We start from the raw sequence: 26758 nt of genomic DNA, 5'->3' as shown, positions 1-26758 counted from the left end.
TACCTTTATAATCCTGTGTAGTAGCAGACGTACAAGTAATGGTAGCAGTAGCAGTAATAATTTCCTCTGTTAGCAACACTAGTAGCAATTGCAGCAGCAGTAGTTATAGCAACAGCAATAACAATAGAGCAGCAGTATTGATAGTAAGATTGAACTCTTGACTACATTTATCAGCCTCTAGTAAAGGTCTCAAGGCTGCAAAGAGACTTTAGCAGGTGACCACTCATTGCATTTTCATTTTAACCCCACTCCCGCTCTTTATCAGCAAGGCTTTCACGTCTGTCATTAATAGCACAGTGAGTCAGCCTCCTGAAATATCTAATGAAACAAAAGCAGGAGACTGACATTAAGCCCTTTACACCTCTGAGTGCCAGATGAAGAAATCAGCCCTTGATTTAACCAATGTGTACGCATGCAGCTGAAAACCCAGTGTGCTCACTGGGCTTTCAATTTTCTGTGTCCTTTCCCCCCTCCTCCACACGTGGCGGACTTTAAAATGTGATTGTAATTTTACACAGTATGGAATTCAGTAAATCCGTTTGACTGCGACAAACCAGATCAGTTTTTTTATGCTTTGGTGGTTACTGTGCAGCCTGTTTTCTTCCATTCAGGGAGTCCTGATTAACATGACATCTCTATGCCTGTATTGCCAAATCAGTCGTGTTTTTGTGGAAACCTCCCATTGGTCAGAGCTGCAGGGCAAATTGAATGGAAGAAACAAATAACCCCATGATTAGTAATTTCAGAGTCTGGCTTAGAAAAGGCTGAGGAAACCCCAGGCTGATGATGATCCCAGGTTAGTTGGAGCTTGCTATTGTGCATTGAGAGATTCATGGAAGGTGAACAATGCTTGTGAGTGCATTCTTTTCATGCTCTTTTCTGTCTATTTCATGTACTTTTGGTCACTCTCTGATCGATTATGGCCCATGATTGCGTGACAGTCTGACCTCCAGGTTGTGGGTCTTGTCTTGTACTTTTCTCCAGTACTGATCCCAGCCATTTCTGGGAGAGTGTCCAACAGTCCAAGATACTCAAGGAAAACCCAGGAAACCTACAGCACAGTAGCAGAGTTAGTGTGACATAAAAGCAAAAATAACCAATACTATTGGACCTTGAGATCTTTCATCTCCTCCTTTGTTTCAAACCACTCTCGTCTTCCTCATCAGAAGAATCACATCGTTAAGTAATGTGCTGCTATTTTGATTACTTGGTTTGCAAATATTCTTGAGAGTCTCACATTAATTTAACAGCTCTTCCATTTTAAGGAAGAATTGTTTAATATATTTTTAAAGAATACCCAAAAGGGGGAAAGGGGAAGTATTTCCAAGGGAGGTCCAATTTTTCAAGCAGTTCACAATGCCTGTGCATGTTAAGCAGAAGCACTTAAATAAAAAGTTGTATTCTTGTGATTGGGGAGGCTTCTTTACTCTCATTCTGTTTTTGTTTTCCTCACGAAGCTTCCCTCAAAAAGGCTCAACAGAATAGCGATGAGATGTTAGAATCTTTGTAGGGATGTTTTGTCATAAAGCATGGCTCAAACACACAGCGCCTGATTCCAGTGCCTCATGTTTTACACAGAGAATGTGTGAAACCAGCCTCTGAGGTGCTTCCTGTTCACCTCACATCTTGGCAGTTCCACTGTTTCTGCTGGGGGTGTGGGTCCGGCAGGGAGCCAGAAACACGCCGACATGCATTATAGAAGAGTCAGCGCTGCTCAATGGCAGCCTTTTAACTTTCACTTGCCTGGCTGTGGCAGGACTTTCTTCTCTATCGCTATTGACCGCATTATGTGATAAATCCTTTGGTTTAAACCTTTACAAAGTCGAAAGGTATTAAAACAGCACAAGTTTGCAGTTAATCCCATTGCCTGTCCTGCAGAAGACTCGCTGAGGAGCTGTGCTAGTGAAAATATGTTTTGTTTCTAAGCAATTTCAAAATATACTCTAAGTGGTAGAGAGAGTGGTCTTGGAAGCACTCAGTGGCTGAAACAGGCCTTTGTTCTCCAGTTTGTGTGTGCTGGGGACTTCAGCTTGATTTTCAAAGCACCTAACATCTGGCACAATTCAGTATGAGAAGAGCAGAATGGAATGTAACAGCTAAATGTCTTAATTGAATTTATTATATTGAAAAATAAAAAATAAATAAAACAAAGCTTACACAGGGCCACATTTCATAGCTATTGTTGGTCTGATGCCCACATTGTAAAAACTGCATGAATTGCAATGATAAAGTGTCTTTTTGTAAGTTTGTCATGACTGCTATCATGGAAATGCCTTAGTAATAAAGTAAAAATGTAAAACAGTCCTCATTCATCATCGCTTATTTGTATTGCCATGAATAGTGATATTAACAAATAACCCATTCAAATATAAGATGTTACAGTACATTACAGGACTATTGTTTATTAAAGTAATTTAATGAATAGAAACTTGGCTCTAACATTACACTTGTCATAATAAGTTACTATGTAGGCTGCAGTGAAAAAGGATTACCCTATTTAAAGTACAACTATAGACGAACCAACTGTTGCTATGCCTAGTTAGTCTCTTATGCTCTACATTTCACAAACAGTTCTCTGTTTATGTAGAAATGAAAACTAACAATTCATTTTAAAAGGAATTTTTTTAAATCATTTTTTACTTGTACTCCTACCATCTCCAATTGAGCTATTGCTAAGTGGAACTCTCTTGCATGGTGTCCAGTTCAATGTAGACCACCACCATCATGGGCCACACATGCAGTTCAATAAAGAGACCAGTAGGGGGGAGTATTAAAGTACTCTGCAGACAGAACTTTGGACATCCCAGAGCTAGACAGTGTTAGGTTGAAATGGAACGCCTGATGATACTCACCTATTTTTCGATCTGGAAAATCACAGCAATCAAGTACTCCTTTTTCGAGAATTATACCTAATGGTGCTGTTCATGCTGCTGCCTCAGAAGACAATATATGTAAACAAACTAACAAACCAAAACTGAATGAGAAAACAAGTGCATACTCTGTAAAACACTTGTTGTATCTTCACCCTACAACCCACACAGGATGAGGAATTTAATAAATTCCCCCACGAGGCCTGTCTCTCGACACTCTTAAAATAAATACAATGATCAGACATTTTATTTGTATGAATAATAATGCAATCAGCTATCTCTGTAGGTGGATTATAACACAACCCATTACAAGGATATACCATTAATATTACCATTGGAGTTCGAACACTGGGCTCCTCACAAAGGTGTAATTCTGAAGTCAGAACCCCGTCTGTCTCTCTGAGTAGACTGTATTATTCATGGCATTTTTAAATGTTCCTTCCACTGACAAAACAAGGTCTACATCAAGGCAGGCTGGAAGTTATTTAGCGGCCCTGAAAAACACACATCTGCTGTAAACATCTTGTCTGAAAATCTGTTGCCCCTCTAACCTCACCCTACACTTAAAAGTGTGGATACCATCGCACCCCTAACCTCACCAAACACTTCAAAGAATGGATGATGTAAACAAAACACTTGGAGACTGAAGCTCAGAGGAGAGAAGGACATCTTTGTTTTAAGGAAAGAAGGACCGAGATGCTGTTTCTGTTGCCTGATTTTCTGCATTTTTTGCTGTGTTCTTTTTGTCTGGTGTGTGAGGTTGAAACGGTCAGTTAGTCAATGTTTGAAGTTTCTGTGGCGTACGTATCCTGATATGCTTTTCACAAGGCCTTTTTTCTTGCATCTCTTGCAGTATGTCCCTGGACTGCGGAGTGTAAATGCAGTTGAATAAGACACATGGAATGATCAGGCGGAGCTACTTCCTGTAGTTTTAAGTCCCCGGTAGCCAGAAAGGATTTCGATTGTGTTTGAGATTGTTGCAAAAAAATATTTGAAAATCAACGGGGAGAAACAGAAAGCTGAGGATTGTCCCTTATATTGTTTCACGAGGAATGACAAACACCCAAGAATAAAGCATCATGGAGCGAAATTGTGGCTTAACCCACTTAGCTGAGGGCTGACCTCCTGGCCAGAGGACAAGGAGGCCAGGACCCCCCTGCAGGGTGACCAAGGGGCAGCTGCAGAGGTGGAGATGGGAGAGGAATGGATTGTCAGGAGTCCGATTGAGCTTGGTTCTTGTCACCCCTCCCAAAATTCTGTTATAAACTCCATTTTGCGAAAGTTTGTTGCCTTGGTCTAACAGAGCAGCTAGCTAATCTGACATTTTGTCTAAGAGATACATACATTCTGTGATCAGAATAATCTCTCTGTGTCTGGAAAAAGACTTCTCATGTCACGCTCTAGAGCAGGGATCCCCACTTATGGTCTAGCCATCCAGTAGGTATTACTGTCCATCTTTGTAACCATTATAAGCACAAGCCCTAAGAAAGAGGGTTACATTAGCTCAATTAATAGCCTTCATTTTACCATATTATCCCTCCTACACTAGTCAGCAGTGGCTGATGATGTACAGTATGTAAAGGTACCCTCTGTACCTGCTCAACTGTTGCCCTCAAGATGTGGGCTTGGGTAGTCCTGCCCTAGAGATTTCTTCTTTAGAGTATGCCATCACTGTGCCAGGGGCCAACATGCCTTGGACTCTGTTACAGGTGGACTGCAGCAATATTACTAGTAATTTTCTTCATACATTCAGATCCTGGCCTTAAATGACCTCTTCTCTTCTGCGCTGGCTTGTTACAGACAAGCTAACATTCTAAATGTGTTTTTGTTTCAAGTATTGATGATGGAAAATCCTCCAAGGTTACAAATTGTTCACTTTTTCATTTCTCTTTGTTTAAGGCATTTATAGACATGGAAACATAAACTGAGTCGCAGGTACTGTTTTTGTAGTACTGCAGTTATTTGCTTGTGTGTATTCATAATTATGAGGTAGCTTCACTTTTTTTCTTCAGTGTTTTCCAGATTGCTTCTAAATATCTGCCTTCATTGTCAAACATGTATGATGTTGTCCTGCTTCAGTTGTTGTTTAAAAGGCACTGTTTGCTTGCTGACAGGAATTCCACAAGGTGTTTTTATCCATCTGACACTGGGCAATTATTAACAACAGCATGCCAGTTAACTACAAGCACAGACCTTGACGTGACCTTGTGAAGAGATGTCTAAATGAGTGTGTCTGTGGTGTTGCAGGTGTGGAGGGAGAGGAGAATTGTGTTTATAGAGGAGGAACTTTTTTCACCAGTCATCTTCGGCAGACAACCTGGCGTTTGAAGGTCTGCAACATGTTTGTTTTCTTCTCTTTGAGCATCATGAGTGATTTAAGTGCTTGGCCTAATTGCTTATCAGCAATGGGCACACTCTCAGAGATTAAATGTCAGACAATCAGGCGCTTGTTACTAGGCTAAACTTGACCTCATGCATATTTCTTGAGATTACTTTTTTCTGCCACCAATATGTAAACAGCCACAAGCAACAGCATGCTGGCTAAAGAGACCTCTTACTAGACTCTCTGTCTGGTCTGGAGTTGGCCATACAAATATTTCTGCATGGCAATTTACAGTGCATTACTGGACTAAACAAAATTATACTAAACAGTTCATCAGAAACAATTACAGACCCCCTTCTCCAATGCACTGTACTCTTTTTTTCTCTAGTCTTTGGCTTTTGACATGTTGACATGACTTTGGCAAGCATCTGACATACAGTATGTCAGGTACAGTCCCAAAAACAGTTCCTGTTGCTCCGAAAACAGTGCCTCCATGTGTCTTTTAAAATGGATCAACTTCTTCCACTAAGAGGCTTCCCATCTGCCTGACTGTAATCATTTTAAATTGGTGCTTTGTTACGGAATCATCACAAAAGCTGCTGATTATCCGATTGTGGAAACTGACGACTGTCTTGGCCATTCTGTGGCAGATCTCAAGCTAATGAGGGATTTCTGCTTTTCTATTAGATCCTTCAGTTTCCTCATCCTGTCTTCCAAGTTCTACAGCTCGTCTACCCTTTTTTTCCGAGCCCTGCTTTTTGACGTGCTAAAATAGCTTATCCATGACAATCCAAAATCAGCTACCAAGTTTGTGACATACTGGCAAGGTATTGATTGGGTTTGACAGAAAAGATATCGATATTAGTCTGCTTGAGTGTGAAAGTCATTCTGTAAACTGTGAAGTTATTGAAAACCTGGGACAAGACAGAAGTTGCCATTTCTTACAGCAATTAAGCTTTAATGAGCCTAATTAACTATATTATGCAAATCCCTATAGCCCATCCTACTGTTGATTACCATGGCAGCTACAAAGACAGACAGGCACTGTGTTCTGCAGAAGGGGAGTTTAAATTGTGGCTGAGAAGGGATGGGTGTCTCTCCTTCTTCTGCATCTCATTTTCTTGCCTCACTATTATGTAGTGGATACATGGGCAAATAAAATCAAACCATTTTCTCTGCTGTTTTTACCAGCTTCTGCTAAATTACCATTCTGTAATTTTCAAATAAAAACATTCCCCTTACCTTGTCTTTAGAATCACCAGTAATGACTACAGCTTTATAATGCTTGATATGTTTTTTTTTTAAGGGGACAAAAAGAAATATCTTTTTGCTCTGGACTACACAGTCAGACCTTTGCACTGTCCAGCTCCTGCAATTAACTCACACAACAGAGTAATTACAGCTTTTTTTTCTTCTACCCAAAAATAGACTTCTGCCTAGTTCAGAAAAAGGATGCTACAAATGGAACATTCTGGTTAAATATAACAATGAAAAAAAAGACTTCTATTTGTTTGCATCCCAAAATCTCTAGGTGTCAACTCATACGAGCCCTCAATCAGTATTGCATCCATTTTCGTAGTTTTAAACCAATTATTTTTATGCACAGCAATTCCCCTCATCTTGCTAAGTACCATGCGAGTATATGAATATTTATGGCTGTACAGAATGGACTCCCATACTTGAAATCAGCAGAAGGTCACAATGTGTTGCTACTTCTGAAACCACTCATGCCACTACTATTACTACTTCAGCACTAAAAATGCTAATAATATCGCATTGTTTGGAGCATGAGAATGAGGTACCACAACCAAAGACATCGAATGCATAATAAATTGTCAGAAAATTACTGATCCAAGGGAAAAGGTACTTAGAACGACTTCACATGCAGGACTTTTGTTTGCTGTCAAGTGTGTCTTTTGTTAACAATGCACACAATCTTGGTAAACCCTTGAATGATACCATTCATTAGTTTTAATCACTTTGTAAATGCAACCCACCAAAAACAAAGTCTTCCTAAAAATGTCAAGCTCTTTATTCAAACATTTTGGTGATTTAATATAGGAGATTATTTCTTGCTCTGAATGTACAGTATCTCCTCACTTGTCTGCATGGATAAAAATCATACAGTACAATCCTTGTTTATGTGACCTATAGACTGAGACCCCTTTTCAAGTATGTCTTTGTAACTCTTTTTATTCTCTTTTTAACCTTTTTTGCATTGTGGCCATAATTTTCCATTTTCTCTGCACAGAAGATGCTACAGGAGTATGCAGTGACACAGTAATATTGATGAAGTGAGGCCAGCAATTTTGCAAAATGAAGTGTTCTTCTGTTCTAGGCTGCGAGTCCTCCCTGTATTAGTAAATTATTGCCTGTACCTCCTGGCATGGTGATTCTAGTTCATCATCTTGGTAGATTCCAGAGACTGGGTCAGGTTCATTTTACATGCAGCAGCTTTGGAGAAAAAAATAAAAAATAAAAGCTCTTTATCATCTTGCAGAGAACAAAATACATTTTTTAAATGGCTATTGTGTTTTCATCCTGAGTGGTGCAAATTGCTGAAAGCAGCATTTCACTTTAATAGATGTACAGTAGGCTAGCTGTCCAGGGAAAAAGACTTATCAGCAACAGACACACGGTTCACGCTGTGCTCTGCCACTGTGCTTCAGTCTGAGCAAGCTCCTGAACCTCCTTGTACTCTGTCCTTCAGATGAGAGGTAAAACTGAGGTCTTATTGTCAGCGACAAACACCAAACACCTTAGTCGCTTTGGATAAAGGACTATTATCAAAATTATTTATACTGTATCTTGATATATCCTGATATAAATAGCATCTTGAACTGGTACTGTATGATGTGATATCATATGGCCTATGATATGAAATATAATATGAATATAATTTAAGGCTGAAATGTATGCACCTCCCATCTTTTACATATTTTAGTTTGACCTAAGATACAAAACACAAGATTATGGGGCTTTAAAACCATCTTGTTTGTGCTGTGAAGGATTCCACCGACAGATGCAATGTTATGAGGGCTATTTTTGAGCTGAATTTCAACTCTGGAAATTCATAATTGGGGAAAAAATCAGTTCTTTTATCTGTTTTCTAGCCAGGTCCAGGAGACAGAGTGTCCCCTTGTTTCTTTTTCTCTAATTTGCAGAGTACCCCTTTAATTCACTGCAGCTTGGCAAGCCTAAAGGAGGAAAAGGATTTGATCGTTCAGTTTGCGAATTAAAAAGCATCTCCTTTGCCCTCAAGATTCCCAGCTGTGCTGCTTGGCATGTGTCCTCTAATGAGGGCACGTTGTGGGCTCACCAGTTACACTACCAGCCAAATGGCAGTCACAGCAATTTGAATCCAGTCTCTGTGCCATCGTGCTCAGATGGCCATCTCCGCTAACAGAACCAGAAACATCTTCTGATCTCCGTATTCCCCTCAGGTTGGTACAACTTTGTTATTGTGTGCAGTTAGCCACTTCATTACTCATAATGTTCTCATTTACAGCACCAGGAGAAAGGAATCACAATGTTACACCATACAAAGTGTGAACATGCGTTTCGGGCATGCTGCTCAGCCTCACAGTTACAATGCAAGTGTCACTCATTATTAGTGCAGACTGCTTGGTACAGTTGGTACAGTCTCCTGCTCGCATGACAATGAAGATATTTAAAGTGATGATTTGGTAGCTCTAGAGCTGTTTATATTGAGAAAGAACAAGGAGAAAATTGGGTAGTTCAGTATAACCCCACTCCCCACAGCAAGCGAGGTCCCAGGACCACATCAAAGGAGTTCTATAGCAATAAGACACTCCTTCCCAGATCAGCACACCTGGACATCCCCACTGACTGCTCTTTTGAGCACAACAGCTCTTCATTTGCTGTCCTCATGTTCTAAGCAGGGCTGCTATAAGAACACAAGGGTTTATATGGCCTTTTTAAAGCACAGCTCAGCTTTATGCCCACACAATCCACAGTCTGAGCTAAAAACATTAAGATTTTTATGTGCGAACTGCTGTCCTCCCTTCACGCACCGCAAGTCTTAACAGGCATTGAGATTGGTGATAAAGCATGGTGGCATTTTATAGCTGGACAGATGGTAATAGAGAGCTGGACTTTGATGCAAAGGCATCCAGGAGGGAACGTTGCTATGCAAGGCTGGCGCAGTACAGAGGAAGGGAGTCTGGCATGGTGTGAAGGAGCTTGACTGGGCTGCCAGCACACCACAACACACTCCGGCTTGTGAGAGACCTCGGCTGGGAAGCCTAGAGGCGCCGCCTCTGTTGCAGTGAACGTGCATCAGGGAACTAGTGGCCAAGTGAGGCCACCCCTTCTCACGCCAGACGGATCCAGGTGACTCCACTCCTGGAGCTTCAGCAGGTGTCGGAGTTGTGAGCCCCTCAGCCTGCATGTTCCAGTTTCCCCTCTCATCCTCTGCCTTGTAGTTCCAGTGAAGAAATCCACTGGGCTTCCTGTCATTGCCTTTGTTAACAATTAAAATTTAAATTTGCTTCAAATTTAGGCCGCTAATGATTCATCTTGACTAATTTAAGATCCAGGGCTCCCTAACTCATGTCGACAGCTCTTTATACACATGTAGTTCCGCAGATGTACTGTAAGTACTAGCTCCCTGTATTTTACATTAGTTCATTAATTTAACATCTTTCACTAAATGCTCAATACTTTCAGAAGAAACAAATAAGTACATATTAACACAAATGCATATCTGAAATTTACATTAGTTAATAGACTTCTTTTTCATTTTGGTTTTCTGTACTTATTACACCAAGTTAATCTTTTTGCTGACACTGCAGTCTTCAATATACAGTACCAAACATTCAGTTATTACAAACCAATATGCTCTAAAAGGAGCAAGCACAAATGCCTCAGTACCTGGTAGCTTTGCTATATAAAGAGGCACGTGCACAATACAGAGATACGTATTTTCTGTAGTTGTTGTTTCATGGAAATAATGTCTTACTGGGTATGAAAATAAAAGAGCAAGAACAAGGCAAGGGAAAAAGGCTTTCTTCCTCATTGTGTGTTGTATGCAGTGACACACAATCCCAGTGACAGTGAGTGCTCTCTTACGCCGCCAGGACAGAGGCAGCTTCTTATTCTGAAAAAGCAACATGCAGCGCTACCAGCTCAGCCATTAATCTTCGGGCACACCGAGAGTCCTGCCTCTTCAGCCTTTTCTATTTTTACCTCCCTTCTCTTCTCTCCTCCTTCTGTTCCTGGACATTTCTGTTGACTGTCTGTAGGCTCCCTTTTCTTTCTGTCATTAATTAAAAGTGTGTGGGCTGAAAGAACCTCATACATCCTTAGACGGGCTCACTAATTTCCCTTAAGGCCTGAAGGCAGTGTCTGCTGGTTTCTTACTTCCACTGGCACTGAAGTGGTCCCAGGGTGCGACAAGGATGACCCTACTTAATAAAATATCTGGTTATTTTATATTGAAGAGATACAGGTGGGAAGCCTTTTTATATCTGTTCTCTGGGTTTTGCTGTCTTTAACTTGATCTTTTTTAATATTGAACCTCATTTTTTTCAGCTTTCTTAAGTCAAAATGTGGCATGACAGTTCATGGGAATAAGATTTTATTAGTCTTGAAGCCTAAATGAGATTCTCACAAGTGCTAGACTTAAATGCCTGGTGCTATTCAAAGCAACATCAGTATCATAATTAGTTTCTGATGATTTATTCACCAGTTTGTTGCAACAACCAGTTCATTTTATGTCTGTCTACAATTAGAGGATTGACACAAAGATTTCTTCAGCCATAGCAAACCAAACAACAGACTACAGGCCTGGAGAGCAGCCTTATCTCAGCACTACGTAAGCACGACACTGCGTTCTATACTAAGAGGCATTAAAAATGAAAGAAGGTACAGTAGTTTTAGCTTGACCGATAGCATGCATTTTAAATGCCTCTCAATATACTACTATACTTGTACTATATGCAATGCTCTGGAAGAATTTTCAGACTAATGTAGCAAAACTTCTGGGTCATTATGTAACACAGCAATATTATTCCACTTAATGGAACTGTTTCCTTACACTCTAGTGCAGGAACGATTAGGACAGTGTTGAAGGGGACAAGTCAGAATGAGCTTGGTTTACTTAGTAGTCCTTCCCCTCAAAGTGGGCTTTGCTTATTTATTGCTTATTAATTACGTACCAGTACAATGTGGCTGTTCTCGTCCACCCTATTCCAAGGGGAGTAGCTACTTTATTTTAGTGTGTATTAAATATGTGTTATTCTGGAATTCTGGAATCTATTCCTGTAAATGGTGCAGTGCTAGGACAATAAGGGATTCCTAACAGTTCGGTGTGTCTGTCATTTCTATTATCATGGCCTCAAAATGCTTTGGAATGTATCTCCAGGCTGAGCGGATTTTGTGTTTTTTTGCGGTTATGGATTATGTGTTAGAGCGAGAATTAAAAACATATATTGGCAGTAATTGTTTACATGCTTCAGCAACCCTGTTAAGATTTGTTCTTCAGTGACACACGGAAAATTCCAAGAGGAATGAAGGCATTGTCAGTCAGCTGTTGGGGTCTGTTTTAGAGACATGTGCACCACAATTAATAGGCTGTAACTGCCTCTACATCCATGCAGACAGATTTTCCAATAGACAGTTTTGACTGAAGAATTCTTATACTAAACACTACCGACATACATAGACTAAGAAATATCAAAACTGCTGTACTGTAAGTGTTTTAGTAGTATATGGGTTCCGTCTATGTGAACAGTACTTTTACGTTGTTGTGCTCGTTGTTGTTACGAGTTGTGCATTACATTACATATTTGATTTTTACTCCATGAACTGCTGACAAAGGGCTTTCATGAAAAAGGAGATGCACACTCCGTTAACTCATTTCTGGAATGACCTCCTTGTCTCTTTCAAATACCAGGCACTAAAGTCAAGCAAGCACATTTAACAAAACAGATTCCCAATTTAGTAAAGACGCACGTGAAGCTAAAATCAAGACGCATTGCCCCTTCTTTGTTTGCACAAACTTCTAATGTTTTTGTGTTCAGGTGCAGCTCTTTGTGAAAACACAGCTTGACGCTGGTGTCTTTGACAGGCCTGGTGCTTCTGGACACTTTGATGAAATCTGTTTCTGTGTTGAGCAATGAGACGTTAACTCCAGCCATCAATCTCCATCTGCCGGTGATTTTCAGCTGAGCGTTTTTCTTCCTGAATACTCATGGAATAAATGCACAACACATGGCTACTCATAGTATTATATTGAGCACTGTAGGCCAGGGGCAAGAGGTAGTTTCAAGCTTTATGGACTAAACTGTGTGGACATTAATAATAGTTCCTTGCACTTACAGTATATAGAGCTTATCTGGATACTGCACTCAAGGTGCTTTACAGGTAATGGGGATTCCCTCCACCACCACCAGTGTGCAGCCCCACCTGAATGATCTGATGGTAGCCCTTGTGTGCCAGTACGATCCCCACACATCAACTCTCAATGGGGGAGGGGCAGAGTGATGAAGCCAGTTCATAGATGGGGATTATTAGGAGGCTATGATGGGTAAAGGCCAGGAGGAAATTTGGCCAGGACACTGGAATTTTTAATGACCACAGGAAGACAGGACCTTGGTTTTACATCTCTTCTGAAGGGCGTTGCCTTTTGTTTTTACAGTATAGTGTCCCCATCACTGTACTGGGACATTAGGACCCACACAGAAAGTAGGGTGAGCACTCCTTACTAGTCCCACTAACACCTCCTCCAGCAGCAACCTCAGCTTTCCCATCTAAGTACTGGCCAGGCTCACACCTGCTGAGCTTCAGTGGGCTGCCAGCTGTGAATTGCAGGGTCATATAGGTGTTAACAGCTATACATTCTCTGCTACCACATAGCAGTCATATTACAGTGCGATGTTTTCAAACAGCGAAACAATTCCAGGCATCCAATACTGTAATTTTCACTGAGATACTATTTTTAAGACAGATGCAAAATAGCTTCCTTTTTTACTTCCCCAAAGCAATTAAAAACTTTATGTACTAAGTTTAAATACCTCTTTATCTGATGTCTGAATGTTTGCATTTAGTTCTGAAAAATCAGCAGGTTTAATTCTCTTGTGGATAAAGTTGAATGCACAACTGACTAATTGTTACTGCATTCCATGTCATTGCCTATGGATGGCTGCACCTTGGGATTTACTGCAATACATTCTCAGACATTCTTTAGGAAAACATTTTTGTCCCATTTTAATTGTCCAGAAACAGCAATTTGAGAACAGTAAACAGTCAGTTATGAAAGTTGAACAAGAAAAAGATAAGCTGAGGTTCAACAGTGTCTTTGAACTACATAAAACCACACAAGGTGCTGCTTTCTCATGGCTATTTACAATTGCTAGAGTCACAAAGTGAAAACCAGCATAGTCAGTTTGCCCGCTCACGAAGATGTAGGGCTGACTGAGACAGACAAGGGAGGGGTCAGGTTGCAAAAACAACAAAGTTCGCTCATCTCTGACTCGATGATCCTTGCTGTCCCTTCATCCCAGGATAACTGGGACTCCCAAGTGGATCGAGCAGTAAAGACTTTTGTTTGGAGTCCAGGTTGAGAACAACAGTTTAGACATTGCTGGCTGGAGGTACGTTTAAGGCAGTGTAGTTACCTGGCTATAGCCAAACCTTCTCAGACTGGGGCAGAAACTGTACTTGGCTGAGAGCTGCTAGGGTTTGTGGGCTTCAAACTACAAGGTGCAAGGCTGACTACTTTTCAGAATGAAATCGTCCTTAAATAATCCTGTTTACTCTAAATGTGAGTTCTTATTATCCACAGAGTACTTTACCAAAATGAAAAGTGGGTCTCCGTTTCATCAGATACTGCTCAGCGGATTTCTGTCACTCTTCAGCTGTATAATATTGATGGCCTGTCACTGTCCCAGACCTCACTGGGATAAATTAATGCTTCTCAATGTCTCAGGTGGAGATGACTGCAAGGAAAAATTATACTGTCACAGATGGTCAAAATGTATATCTAAAATCCTGTTGAATTTTCATTTTAAATAGCTGTTGCCATTTCAAAATTTATGAGGTTGAATCAGGTCACTGGGCTTTATTTTTTTATATAATCCTTAAAGCTTGAGAAAAGAGAAATGCTTGTTAGCACAGTTTATGCAAATGAAACCTTTAAACTGACAAAATAAATCATGTTTGATACAGTTCGGCATGTTTCCTGAAGGTTAGAATTCAGAAATTCAATGATTATACAAACTGACAGGACTGAACAGGACTTAAAAGTCTTTTTCATTGTGCCAGAAGGGGGGTATTTTTTGTAATTACTGTATATGTCCTTCAATCTCCCCCTAAAGGTTCTCAGAACAGGAACTGTCTTTAAACCAATGCCAAGACACCAATACCAGCCAGATTGTGCCTCTCTAATTCTCCAATACCAATACCTTGTTTAGAATACTCTATGTCATTTTGGTCAACAAATCGCTGAGGGAGCTGCACTACAGAAGGGCAAGTAGATTCATTCCTGACCTTCGTGCACTAACAAGGTAGAGCCTAAAGGAGCTTAATCTCATTAGTATTGAACAGAGGACATTAGGAGGGGACTTGACACAAGTATTTAAAATTCTGAAAGGTAACTGGCAGAGTCAGTTTAGAGGACTTCTTCAGGGCTAGCAGTGAAACTAGGACCAAGACGGAGTACATTGAGGGCTGAAAGCAAATTCCCAGGGGTCTTTCCCCATTCACCTTGACAAAATCCTGGGGTTAATAAAGTATTAGAAACCAAAAGAACAAAATGGACTGTACGACCTTTGCAACCTTTCTTACATTTAGAAACTAACTGTAACTGCACCAATGCAACTAACGGTTCCACCTTTATACAATTAACACCAAAAGTCTGTATCTGTGTTTTCATCTGTTCAATTGGAGGCTTTCTAGGAGAGTTCAGAAAACAAATCCAGGGTGTCTAGTCCTGTTAGTCTAGTTTAGATTGACACACCAGAAGAAAGCTCCACGGCCGAAATGTTGTGTTTTCTTTCTTCTCTTTCCAGCATGGAATAAACCTTTTACTTGTTAGTTTAGATTTAGTTCTAGTTCCAGTTAAGTTTGAGTCTTTTTTTCTTAAATAAAATGTGATATTAGAGGGTATGGTAAGCTTAATGATCTTTGTGCTCAGAACCATGTTGGTTGATCAGAATTTCTCTATTTCTGAACTGGGCATTAAGACTTACGTGGAAAAGGGATACAAAAGGGTCCTGGTCAATTTCAGGAAGTGAACCTCCTCCCACAGGACTGCTGACACAGCCCAGAATTAAGTGGGTAGCCATAACAAGGCATGTTATGGATGGAGTGGTAAGAATGCTGTGGATTTTAAAAGTACAGTAGATGAGGGGAGTCAGCTCAAGTGGTGGTGCTGCCTGGCCAGTTCCTTGGTTTAGTGTCTGCAATAAAAGATTGAATCAGAGCCTTTGGTGAACTGTGCTGAAACTAGAAAATTCAGTCTGTTAGAAAAGTCAGGACTGCTGTAGATCAGCTGAGTTGTAAGAGGTGCCTTTCCAAGACACATTTCCACTTCTTATCGTTGTACCCCATTAAGCAAAGCCAACAAGACTAGCATCCCTTCACTAAATTAAAGAGCACTACTACACCTTAAGAGCCTGCTTATATTTAGATTATATTCTTTTACTGTGCAGATGCCCCAAAGGAATTCCCTCAAGGAAAGGCTAGAAAAATGGTCTGGAGAAGCTTCCGGTGAGACTGTACCTTTTCCTCACTTCGGACCAGTACCTTGTGACTCGGTTCTGGTAAATGCTGAGGCTCAGCACTTCTGACACACTGTTGTTTTATTTTCGATCTGTCCTGGAGTGATTTATTTGTTATCGTTTCTCTGCTCATATATAAACAAGACCTTTGCATCACTTTATTGATTAATAGGAAGAGAGTGTGGTGATGGGAGACACCTGGGCCCAAAGTATGCAATCGTCTTGCTCATTTTTTGGAATGGGATGAAGACAGGTTTAGCTCTCATTAAAGACAGCTGAGTGACCTGTGTGGTTTAAATAGTTTCATCGAAATCGTGTCTTTATTGCTTTGAGACTAGTCAGCAGATAAGTGATTAAAAAATAGAGGCTTTGAGGCAGGTGATTCATTATTAGCTTTGTACTTGTTTTCTTTTCATTAAAAACCTGGATAGAGTGAAAAAGCATTTACTGTCTTACCAAAAAGCAAAATACACATTAATGATGCATTCAATAAGTTTGGTGTCTTTGTCAGTTCTACTCTTGCTCCCCCAAAGGGGCAAATGATATTCAATTCCTCTCTTTAAGAACAAAATCTTTGTGTGTGTCAAAATATTGCTTTCTGTTGAGCATGGAAATTCAGCCACATACTGTAAATCATAGCAGTCAGTTGTGAGTCTATTGCATATTTGTATGCTAGTCTTGTGGTGTTCCCATAATAATTGCTACCTTGCATTTACTTTGCTATTCTATGGGTTTCAACAATCTGTACATAGTGCACCTTGCATTGTTTATGATGCTTTAGACGTGATTCTGCTGTGCTTTAATAATTTATACCACAATCTTTTACAAGGGAGTGCCTTATTATTGCAAAATATAAATGTCACTGACAGCACTGGTTTCTTTCCATGAAGCAGGCAAGCATTTTTCTCTGGTCTTCTTTAATGTGTGTAGAGAATAGGGATCATGAAAGTTGTTATTTGTAATAAGTGTGTCCTTTGGAGAAAGGGCTTGGGGAAAGTGATGGTACTAAACAGCACTAGGACAGAACAGTTCAGGCCCTGTGTTCTTCTTGCTCAGTACCTTATAGCTCTTTCTCACAAAGTACTGTCATGCCCTGTACACCTAGAGGGCACTCCGCCTTTGGCCTGTTCCTAGTTCCCTGTGATAATTCATGTCTTTCCGGTGTGTCTTGTTGTGTAGCCTATTTACTTTCTGTGTCTGCTCTGCTCCTGGCTCAGCATTGAGGGTACGAGTGTCCTGAGACCAGCCTAGCACCAGGTCGCTCCTGTCCGTGGCCTGAGGGCATAGGTTTCTGTTCTGACATCGTCTGACCCCCTGAGCCTGGGCTAACCCTTGTGTTGGCCCTTTTACCGCTAAGCATAGGGTCTTTACTGCTCTCACTGTCATTCCACGGCTTGGCCTTCCGACATCCGTGACACTTACTGAGCTTCGCCGGACTTATAAATAGAGTTGTGATGCTCATTTATACAAAGTGCATGCTTTGGCTTAGCTAGAGAGGAGTACTGAAAGTGCTTTCTAGACACCATAATCAGCATATCAGATATACTGAACAAGCAGCTAGCACTCTCCTGTACAGCAAATGAGGTGGAGATCTTAGCCAGACGTAAGTAAGGAAACAGACAGTTCTATTGCACATGCATATTAATCATAAAGTGAAAGCTGACAGAGTATCTTATAGACAAATAGGCTCACTGACTCACTTTGAAGAAATTTCACAACTGGCTTGAAATTATTTGTTCATTATTCTTATTCATATTATATTGTTTGTTCGTATTATATTCCTTTTTTTTCTAAAAGCAAGTCTGAATTAATTATGGGAATGTAAAGATTAATTAGCTATGTTTCACATCACTAGAAATCAGAGCCATCTGAACTCCTTGACTGTTTGCATTGACTTTAAATATGTAAAACAGAATTCGATATTTCTGCATAGACTGCTGTTTTTTCTAGTGTTACGAAACAGCCAAAGCTAATTGATATTCATATTTTCCTAATAGACAGAAAGCTGGGTGGAAGGACAGTTAGACATGTTATAAAACAAGAATGCTTCAGAAACCTTCAGAGAACCTCTTCTGACATTTTAGTGCCAATTGTTTTTTCCCTTGACAGTCATCTGCTACCTTTAGAGAAAATATTGAGCTACACCTGCTGTCATTATTTAGCCAGGCTTTGTAAAAGCAGCAAATTAAAAACATCCAAGCTGTCAAATCAAACAGTAGTTAACTCTCACAGACTTGCCAACAGTCAGAATGATTGAATCGCTGAAGCTGAAAAAAAAAACATAATATCCATGCATTTTCCTCTACAAATACGTCAGCCTCTTTGGAGGAAAAAAAAACTTCTATCTGAGAGTTGGATGCTTCACATAATAATTAGTGACAGAGGGAATTTTAGCTTTGTAGGTAAGACTTCATTATTTGATTGAGCAGTTATTTTTTTTTCTGGAAACCACATTCATTATGTGCTCTGGATTTTGTATGAGTTTTCCACAGCGGAAAGAAGAAATCTATTGAATATTGCAAACCAAGGCCCTTCTGTTCAAATCCCCTTTGAGCTCTTTCAGGAGTTGTTCTCCATATTGATTTGCCTTTACAAATTCCAGCACAAGGTGGCCTTTATCTCATAGACCTTGACAAGTAAGTCCTGTACGGAACACTCTGGCTTTTGTTGTCTTTGGAGCAAGCGATTATTAATAATGTACAGAATCTATGAGCAGACACATTGCAGAAAGGCATTAATATAATATAATAAGACCCAAGCAAAATGTTCTTAGGCCATTCAGTCCTTGCCTAGGTGGTTAGAAACACAAATAAAATCTTACCTTTAGACAGCTCCTTAAAATAATATTAATTAATTTCTCAAATCTAAGTACCACTACTGTATGTTGGTGCTACTGAATGAAGTCTGAAGATGGGGTTACTTTACAGATCAGCAGGTGTAATTTAGAAGAAATGACAAATTCTATAGACATTTTCTGTAAGAAAATTATTATTTTACTTGTAAGAATAAGCAAACTTTTACAGGTAGAAAAACCTGCCACCCACAGTTCTCTGAAGTTATCTGGGAACCTTTTAAGGTAACCTTTTATCTTCAGTATATACTCTACCCACCACTTATCATATTATGATTAATCCATTCCTGTTTTCTTCTTTATTGTGTTCTATACAGTATCTCAGGTTTTATTGATTAACATAAAAACCTGCTCAAGGTGGGAACTATGCTGCTTTCTAAGGTGATGTGACCCTCGGGGTCCTGTGCATCCACACTGAGCCCAAACCCCTCTTGTCTATAGCAGTAGTACTTTGGAACAGAGTGATCTCCTTCTTGTGTTAGAAAAAATAAAAATAATGACATCTAACTGTTTTTTAATGCTTGAGAATGAATAGGATCACATGTTTTTTATAAATATGTAAGCTGCTTAAAATGCTACGCACAGTGCACTGAGCTTGAAATAAATTAAGGCCTAACAATGATAGTTCATAAGTAATACTCAATAATTAAACACCAAATATAGCCTACATTTAAAAATATACAGTACAATAAATAAATTAAACATTGGCGAGAACTGCCTTTTAACAAATGATACTGTACTGCGAATTTCATTACCCTAAACTGTACTGTTCAGTGATTAAACAAAATAAAATGAACAGTAAATACCATAAATAATGAAATCAGTGGGATGCTTCCCTGACATGATTGTGATAAGAGTAATTTAATATTCAGGGAAAAAGCACAAGATGATAAGCAGTTGTTGACACGTGTGCGTGAATACAAACAGGACTGGGCCCATGTCCCAGTATGCACACTTGCGGTCTTGAGCTCTTCATATGCGTGTTCCTGCTCAGGCCTGCAGGGGTGTTCACGGTGCTCAAAAGCGCCCCCCAATGCTGGGGGCAGACTTTGCTAAAAGGAATTACAGTACCCCCAATTCCTTGCATACTGGTGACCATTCATTTTCCAACCTATCAAAGCGGGGAGAGGTTGCCATGGAGAATAAAATATTCCCGTTAGTAAAACTGAACTTTTGTTACTGTTTTAAAACTCATAATATTTATGTAAAAACAACATTTCATTAAACTACTTTAGATTCATACTGGATGTATTCTAGGTATGAAGTGTTGATATTAAGCTTTCGTCACCCGATTTTGACTGAGGAATATTTGTGAATCTGGGAATTACCATGTATTTTCTGCATGGAATATTTTATATTTAATAGTACAAAGCTTGGAATTATCTCCAAGTTTACCTTATTTATTTTACTTTGACCACTTTGAATCAGCATGAACGAACGTGTTAAGTACTGTCATTTTTTGTACAGGGAGAGACAAGATGCACAAAATAATATAATAATAATACAATAATATAATAATATAATAGCACAAGCATGTAAACAGAGCGTGAACAGCGAGGAGTATTGCCAAGTTTTCCTTAGTTTACTTCACCCAGCCTGCTCAACATGAATAAACATGATATGTCACTGCTTTTCTGCAGGGACAGACGAGATGACATTCAATTTAATCAAACAGTGGGTGGAGAATGAAGCATTCTATAAAAATAAACTCTCTGCAGATGTGCAAATAGCCACTGGAAAAGAAGCATCAACAACAGAGAGCATTTTGGCTGTGAGCCATGTACAGTACCAACAAGTCATGGAAGGGGGTCCTGTTACTCTTTTTATAACCGTGCTTCCTTGAATGCTCACTTTGATGGAAAGCTCACTTTGATGTGGCTTTGTTAAGGCCTCTTCCTTCCCGGCAGTACATTGGACACACCTGCCTTGAGTGAGTGATTGGACTCTGGAATGGAATTCCAATGGCAGAAAAGGGATCGCCTGACTGCCCTGTGCTTAACTGGGAAATTCCTCAGGAGTAGCAGCAGTCACTACAACAGCAGTCAGGTGCTGAGGGCAGGGAGCTGAGTCTAAGATTCTTCAGTTCAGGTAGGGAAAGTGTGTTAATTAAATCCTGAATTGTAGAGAGTTTACCCTCCTGTGCTTTAACATCAGCAGCCAGACGGTCCTAGGTCCAGTATAGTTCAAGTTTGAGAGGATGGATTGAGCTAATTAAGACTTGCACGGATTTAGTTATGGGTGGATTTAAAAAAGAAAGATGGATCCACAGAGAGAATTTAGAAGTTTCTCTACTGTGTCCTGAATCACTGGATTACAGAGATTTCAAACTAGTCTTTATAGTGTAGTCGATCAGTAGAGTTTAAAGTTGGAAACTGGGCGCCAGTAGGTCTTGGAAGAGACAGGGAGCATGTATCTTCCAGTGTAGGGAAGACTGGCTGTGGAAGAGTGAGCCCAGTTGTGTGTGCTGGGCGTCCAACTGTAGGAATGGGAAATGCAGGAGGTTTTTACATAAAGTCAAATTTAAGAACTCTTATGATTGTCTTAACTTGTAAATGTACATAACCTTAAATTCAGCGATTACTGAAGTTCTAAGTGATGTAATAATAGCACAAGTCCGTTTTTTTTTCCCAAGGGCATGACCTCCCTTTTGCTTTTTATATCCCTGAAGGAATTTTCAAATATCCTAAAATCCCAGAAGGAATTTTCAAATATCTTAAAACATCCAAGATTTTTTTTTACTTTATTCTTTTTCCCCAAAGGTTTTCGATTCAAAATGATCTTTGCGCAAATATCTGCTGGTGCAAAAATGCTAACCCTATAATATGGGTAAATAGTACAATGTGCTTATTTGTATTATTAAATTAACAACACTATTCTCATCCTATATTTCTTTTCTTCATCATCCCACTTCTCTGTACTGCTGGTTGGTAATTAACATCCTCTTATTTTGTGCTAATTGCAGAATTGGTGCAGTGCTATTGATGAGCTACGCCACTACTGTTAGTCTGTAATTATTATTTCAAAGGACCTTTTAATGGATCTTTAAAAGTAAAACGTGGCCCCTGAATGGTAATCTTGTTACAACTGCGTCTGTTAACACCCTGATTTGCCGTGACAGACAAGCTGAAACCTGGCCTGTCCTCTGGTGTGCTCTGAATGGCTGCGTGTTGATTTTGTTATCCGTCTTCATTACGGTAATAGCTGGCTTTTTTTTCTTTTTTTCTTTTAGTCGACAGTGGGGCTGGCGTTGAGGCAGAGACAGAAAGGAACTCAGAAATACTGGTAAGTGGGGGGTGGGGGTGGGGATCAATTTACAAGAATGTTATTGTTTCCTTTCCAGCTACCATTCAAACAAAGTATGTGTGGCGCAGAGTGTTGGTTACCGTTCTTTAGACTGCTTTTCTCTTGTTGGGGTCCCAGGTTTAAATCCAGTTTAGAGAACTGAGGGACTGCACCTGGGGTAATGACCATTCCAGTACTGGCTTAGTGCAGAAACACCACCTGAATTGCAAACTCGGACCCCACCCCCCCCAGCGCAGCGTACAGCACTGTGGGTTCTTGTGCACAAAGAGAACCAGTGTTCAGTGAGGTTGCTTTTACAGATCCGATGATGATCGCGTTGATTGCCTGTTTTCTGAGTTTCCTTTCATGTCCCTTCCCCCTGTCTTCAGCACCGCCATACACATGGCCAAGCGTGTGATTTTGGAAATGGCTTGTAGTTACAATCCCAATTACCTTACGGACCCAAGGCAACAGCCCAGGATGATGATCTTTCTCCTGTGAAAGAGTGTCATCACAGAAAGTGCCACTTTAAGCAGGGGTTCTTTTCTGTAATGGTTTCTTATATTGATGCTTATAACGGGAAAGGTGCAGCGGTCTCTTGCAGCCTCGCCTTTTTTCTCTTGTATCGACGGGGCCGTGAGCTGTTTCCTTGCACAGCACTAAAACCTCAGCTTGCTGGGTCAGAGACACTGCGGGCTGGGCTTCCTGTGGATAAGCAGTTCCATAAGGACAAAAGACTAATTAGGCTGGTGAACGCACATAGAGGCAACATCATCAGGAGCCCAGAAAAGTACTGCACAGGCATTTCCAAAGAACAAAAGGAATTATGATGAGGGACGGCTTGCGTGGAATTAACAAGATAGCAGGAGTTTTATCTGTAGCCCATACTGCACTCCTCCACATTAGTACATCTCCGTTTCTTTCTTTTTTTTTCCCGCGGAGCGCCCAACGGTCAGATGTAGGAAGCATTAATCACAATTGTCACGCAGAGGGAGGTTGTTGTGCTGCTGCCCCAGAGAATAACAAGAAACACACGGTGTGTCTTGAAAGCAGTTTGATTCAGTGAGCTAGATTTCTGTGTGTGTGTGTGTGCGCTTATGGTGACATGGAGGCACTTTGAAACCTGGGAGAGCACCTGGGAGTGACAAAAACAGGCATTGTGGGAGCTGGGGTGCTTTGTTCCTGTTTTGACGTTATCTGCTTTCTCTTCCCGAGCTGTCCACGATCAATGAAGAGCCTTCATAGCTTGTCTCGGTGCAGAGGGAGTAAACACGAGCTAAGCATTAATGATATTCATCTGTTCTGGTTACTTTTTATGGATACAATCTGCCATCTACAGTACGAGAGACCTTCAAGAAGTGGAGCTGTAAGCTGTTTGAGGAGCAGATTAGCAGCAGAGTAAGGTTCCGTTTGAAATATAATTTCAAACCCCTCAGACATCCATTACCACTTCTTTGTAGGATTTGGAAGTGCAGAGAAAGCCGAGCCATTATTTTGTTATTTATTTTACGCTGTTTTCCCAGCAGCTCAGTGTGGTTTTCTCTTTCTCTGATCCGTCTCTATTGTGTGTAAAAGCGGACATTTCCACTCCTGTGATGATGAGCGATCGAACCCTGTTGGGCTGTCTTTCTATCACTCAGGAGGGGGAAGTAAAGGGCAGCTGCTGGCTGCTCAAGCTCAGAGTGCTCTCAATGGATACAGTGATGGTTCATCCCTACAGCTGGCTGACATCTCGCTTGATCCTTACAAAGGGGCCCAGAATTTTGCAACTGAGATGCCTTGTTTTATATGCTAAATGCAATTGCCATTATAAGAAATAATAACCCTTGCACTTACGTGTGGCTTTTCTGGACACTCCTCTCAAAATGCTTTACAGGTAATGGGGGCTCCCCTCCAGCACCACCAGTGTGTAGCCCCACCTGGATGTCACTATACTAATCACTCTCATATAGTGTCTGCATGCTAAATACCGTAGCTCGATGCTCTCGTTGTGAGCACTGCTGCCTTACTGCTTTGGATTAATTTTGGACTGATCTGTCTTCTGTGTTGTCTTTGCATGCATCTTGTGCCCCTGTGGTTCTTAGCCAGAAGCTTTGATTTCTACACACCTTCCTGTATCACGTGGCTGTGGTAAACTGGTCTCTCGAAATTGTCCCGCAGTGTTTCTCTGCTTGTGTGCACACTTGTATGCCCTGAGACTGGGAATGCTGTCCGTAACATACAGTACTCCCGCCTTGCTGCCTGTGCTTCCAGGAAAGGCTGTGGGCTCCCCCCACCCTTACCGGGAATAAGCACCTTCCTGAGTGCATATATATATAGTCTATATGGGTAGAAATAAGACACTCGGTGCATTGCAGTTTGATCTCCTTCAGGCTTTACAACCTGTGTGCTCTTCAGTGTAACCCAAGACTAAATGATCGATGTGTCATATGTGTTTTCTGAGTAGATCTGCATTGACAGTCATAGTAAGTAATAGATGTAAAGATTTGCATTCGATTAAGAACAGCTTATATAGTATAACTTGAAATAAAGCCAAGGGCTGTGAAAAAAGAGGACTTTTTCTGTTAGGTCCATCTCTGAATCATATGTGTTTGTGTGCATGTACTATATAAGGCACTGGATGTGCACTTTTTGCAACATTTCTGCATGGTTGTGGAGTCTGATTGGATGGTGAAGTTTGGTACTCATGTTCTAGTTTGAATTTTCCCTTCTCCTGTGAGCCCCAAAGCTATGGTTAAGAAAAAAAATCATCATGTTTTCATAGTGGTATCATTGACACCAGGATATTCTGTACCAGCTGTGCTAAGTAGATCTCGGCATTCACTTGGATTCTTTAAGAAAAGTTAGAGGCTGTGTGAAACAGGGTCTGTAGAACTTTTCTACTTATTAACAAATGCCTTAGTCAGCTCAACCATTTTTTTTCATTTCTTTTTATAGAACACAGATACCTTTTCTGCACAGCTCTTATTCCAGGTCCCACTCTCATTAATTCTGGAACCTGAGATGAATTCATCAGCTCATATCACAGTAACATCTTTTTTTTTAATGAAAGATTCGTAATTTACTTCAGTTTTTAAAAACTAGGCAGAACATTAGCAGATAGATGAAGCTATTATGATGAAAACCAGTGTCAGCCCTTGAGAATATTCATTTACTTTCATTTTTTAGAGCTTTCTATTGTTTTTTTTTTAAATAAAAAGTAACTAGGTTTGACATAGAGTATGTGATTTTATTAAGACAGCATGACCCTGGGTAAGCGGTTAATTTAAAACTTGCACTCTTCCTCTGCACACCTTTTCAGCAAGGCGTTTACTGTTTTCTTTATAATATAGTCAGGGAGGAAATGAGAACAACTTCCATTTTTAAGCATCTTTGGCCTGGCAAGTCACAATATTCACTACACATTTTTTCTTTTGTGTTATATCAATGACATACCTGTTTGAACACCAACAGCAAAGCAAAAAGAAAGGCTTATGGATTTTTTCTATTTGATTTGTCTTGTTCAGCAGTCACGCGCTGTAAAATAAGCCTTCATCTTTTGTCTTGGTCTGTGCCAGGGTAGGTTTTATCAGAACTGTCAGAGACTTTCAAAATTCTGTAAAGTAGCGGAGTGGCCGAGCAGGGCCACATAGTGCAAATGGAAATAGACTGAATGACTGGGCCCTGGATTGGTTTGTTATTACAACCCATGCAGCATGGTGTAGTGTAAGAGATGGATAACTTTTCAAGAGGCCTTGACTGATGAGAAGGAAAGAGTCATGGAAATCTGTGGATATAAGATTCACAAGGTTTCAAATCGTCACATTTCCTTTAGCATGCTGTATGAATGTTGAATCTGCAAATGAGCACGAGCAAAGTGTTTTTTGTGAAGTTCGTGAGCAATGTGTTTTTGTGAAGTTCGTCTGCGAGTGGTTTTCTGCACTTGCAATCCCCTCAAATCTGCAACAAAATGTTTTAATTAGGCACTTTCGCCATTTGTTTTATCCAGACGCAATCCTTAAGCCCTGATTAAAAAAGGACTGCGTTTTATCAGTGACTGACTTCAGGAGGTTATGTCAGTTAACGATTCATATCCAAGCAACCCATGATACAAAATTACTTAACGCCGTTTTATGAGTGAACTAGTTTTGACGCTGCGAACAGAATGTTTTGGGGTCTGAAGGCAGAACAGTCACTGTGTGAGCTTTCTTTACGCACAGCACGCACCTGTCACGATCGTAAACCCCTCCTCTTAAGGGCGCTCCAGCCCTACCTTGTTTATACTCATCTCCTGCCCCTGCCTCCGGTTCCAGCCCCCCATGTCATATAAACCAGATGTTCCTGCCTATCGGGGCTCATTTCTGAAACATGGACGCCCGCCTACCCGCCAGTCCAAGAACGACACAATGGCGTCCTGACCGTCTGGGTCCAGGATCAGGGAGCGTCTGGTCCAGTTACCCCCTTTTTATTCCCCCGACCCTCCGCCGGATCCCGATCCGGTTTTTAACTCCGTTTGTCTGTCAGGATGGGTTACCCGGTTTTGGACACTTGCTTCATTCATGGATTTGCCTCGGACTCGAAAGTAACCTTGGACTGTTTGCCTCGGCCACACCTCCCCCGAACACCAACGCACCGTGGACACGCCCCCTGTTTTCCTTCCAGCCCCTTGCATGCCTTTTTCCCCGTGTTTTCTTCACTGCCCCCCGGATCG

At 40.6% G+C, this 26758-nt stretch overlaps 1 protein-coding gene across 1 annotated transcript in view; it reads left to right on the top strand.

Annotated features, from left to right (window-relative positions):
• lrfn1 (leucine rich repeat and fibronectin type III domain containing 1) overlaps positions 1 to 26758 on the top strand; it is a 103950-nt gene that overhangs the window by 18991 nt on the left and 58201 nt on the right. Inside the window, exon 2 of the mRNA XM_088627598.1 lies at positions 22016 to 22068. The gene's annotated coding sequence lies outside the window, so the exon portion shown is untranslated. The remainder of the gene's footprint in view (positions 1 to 22015; positions 22069 to 26758) is intronic.

Source organism: Lepisosteus platostomus, chromosome 4 (genome assembly GCF_059453375.1).
Source record: "Lepisosteus platostomus isolate fLepPlt1 chromosome 4, fLepPlt1.hap1, whole genome shotgun sequence".
NCBI classification, from domain to species: Eukaryota; Metazoa; Chordata; class Actinopteri; order Semionotiformes; family Lepisosteidae; genus Lepisosteus; species Lepisosteus platostomus.
This window is presented reverse-complemented; position numbering and strand designations above follow the sequence as displayed.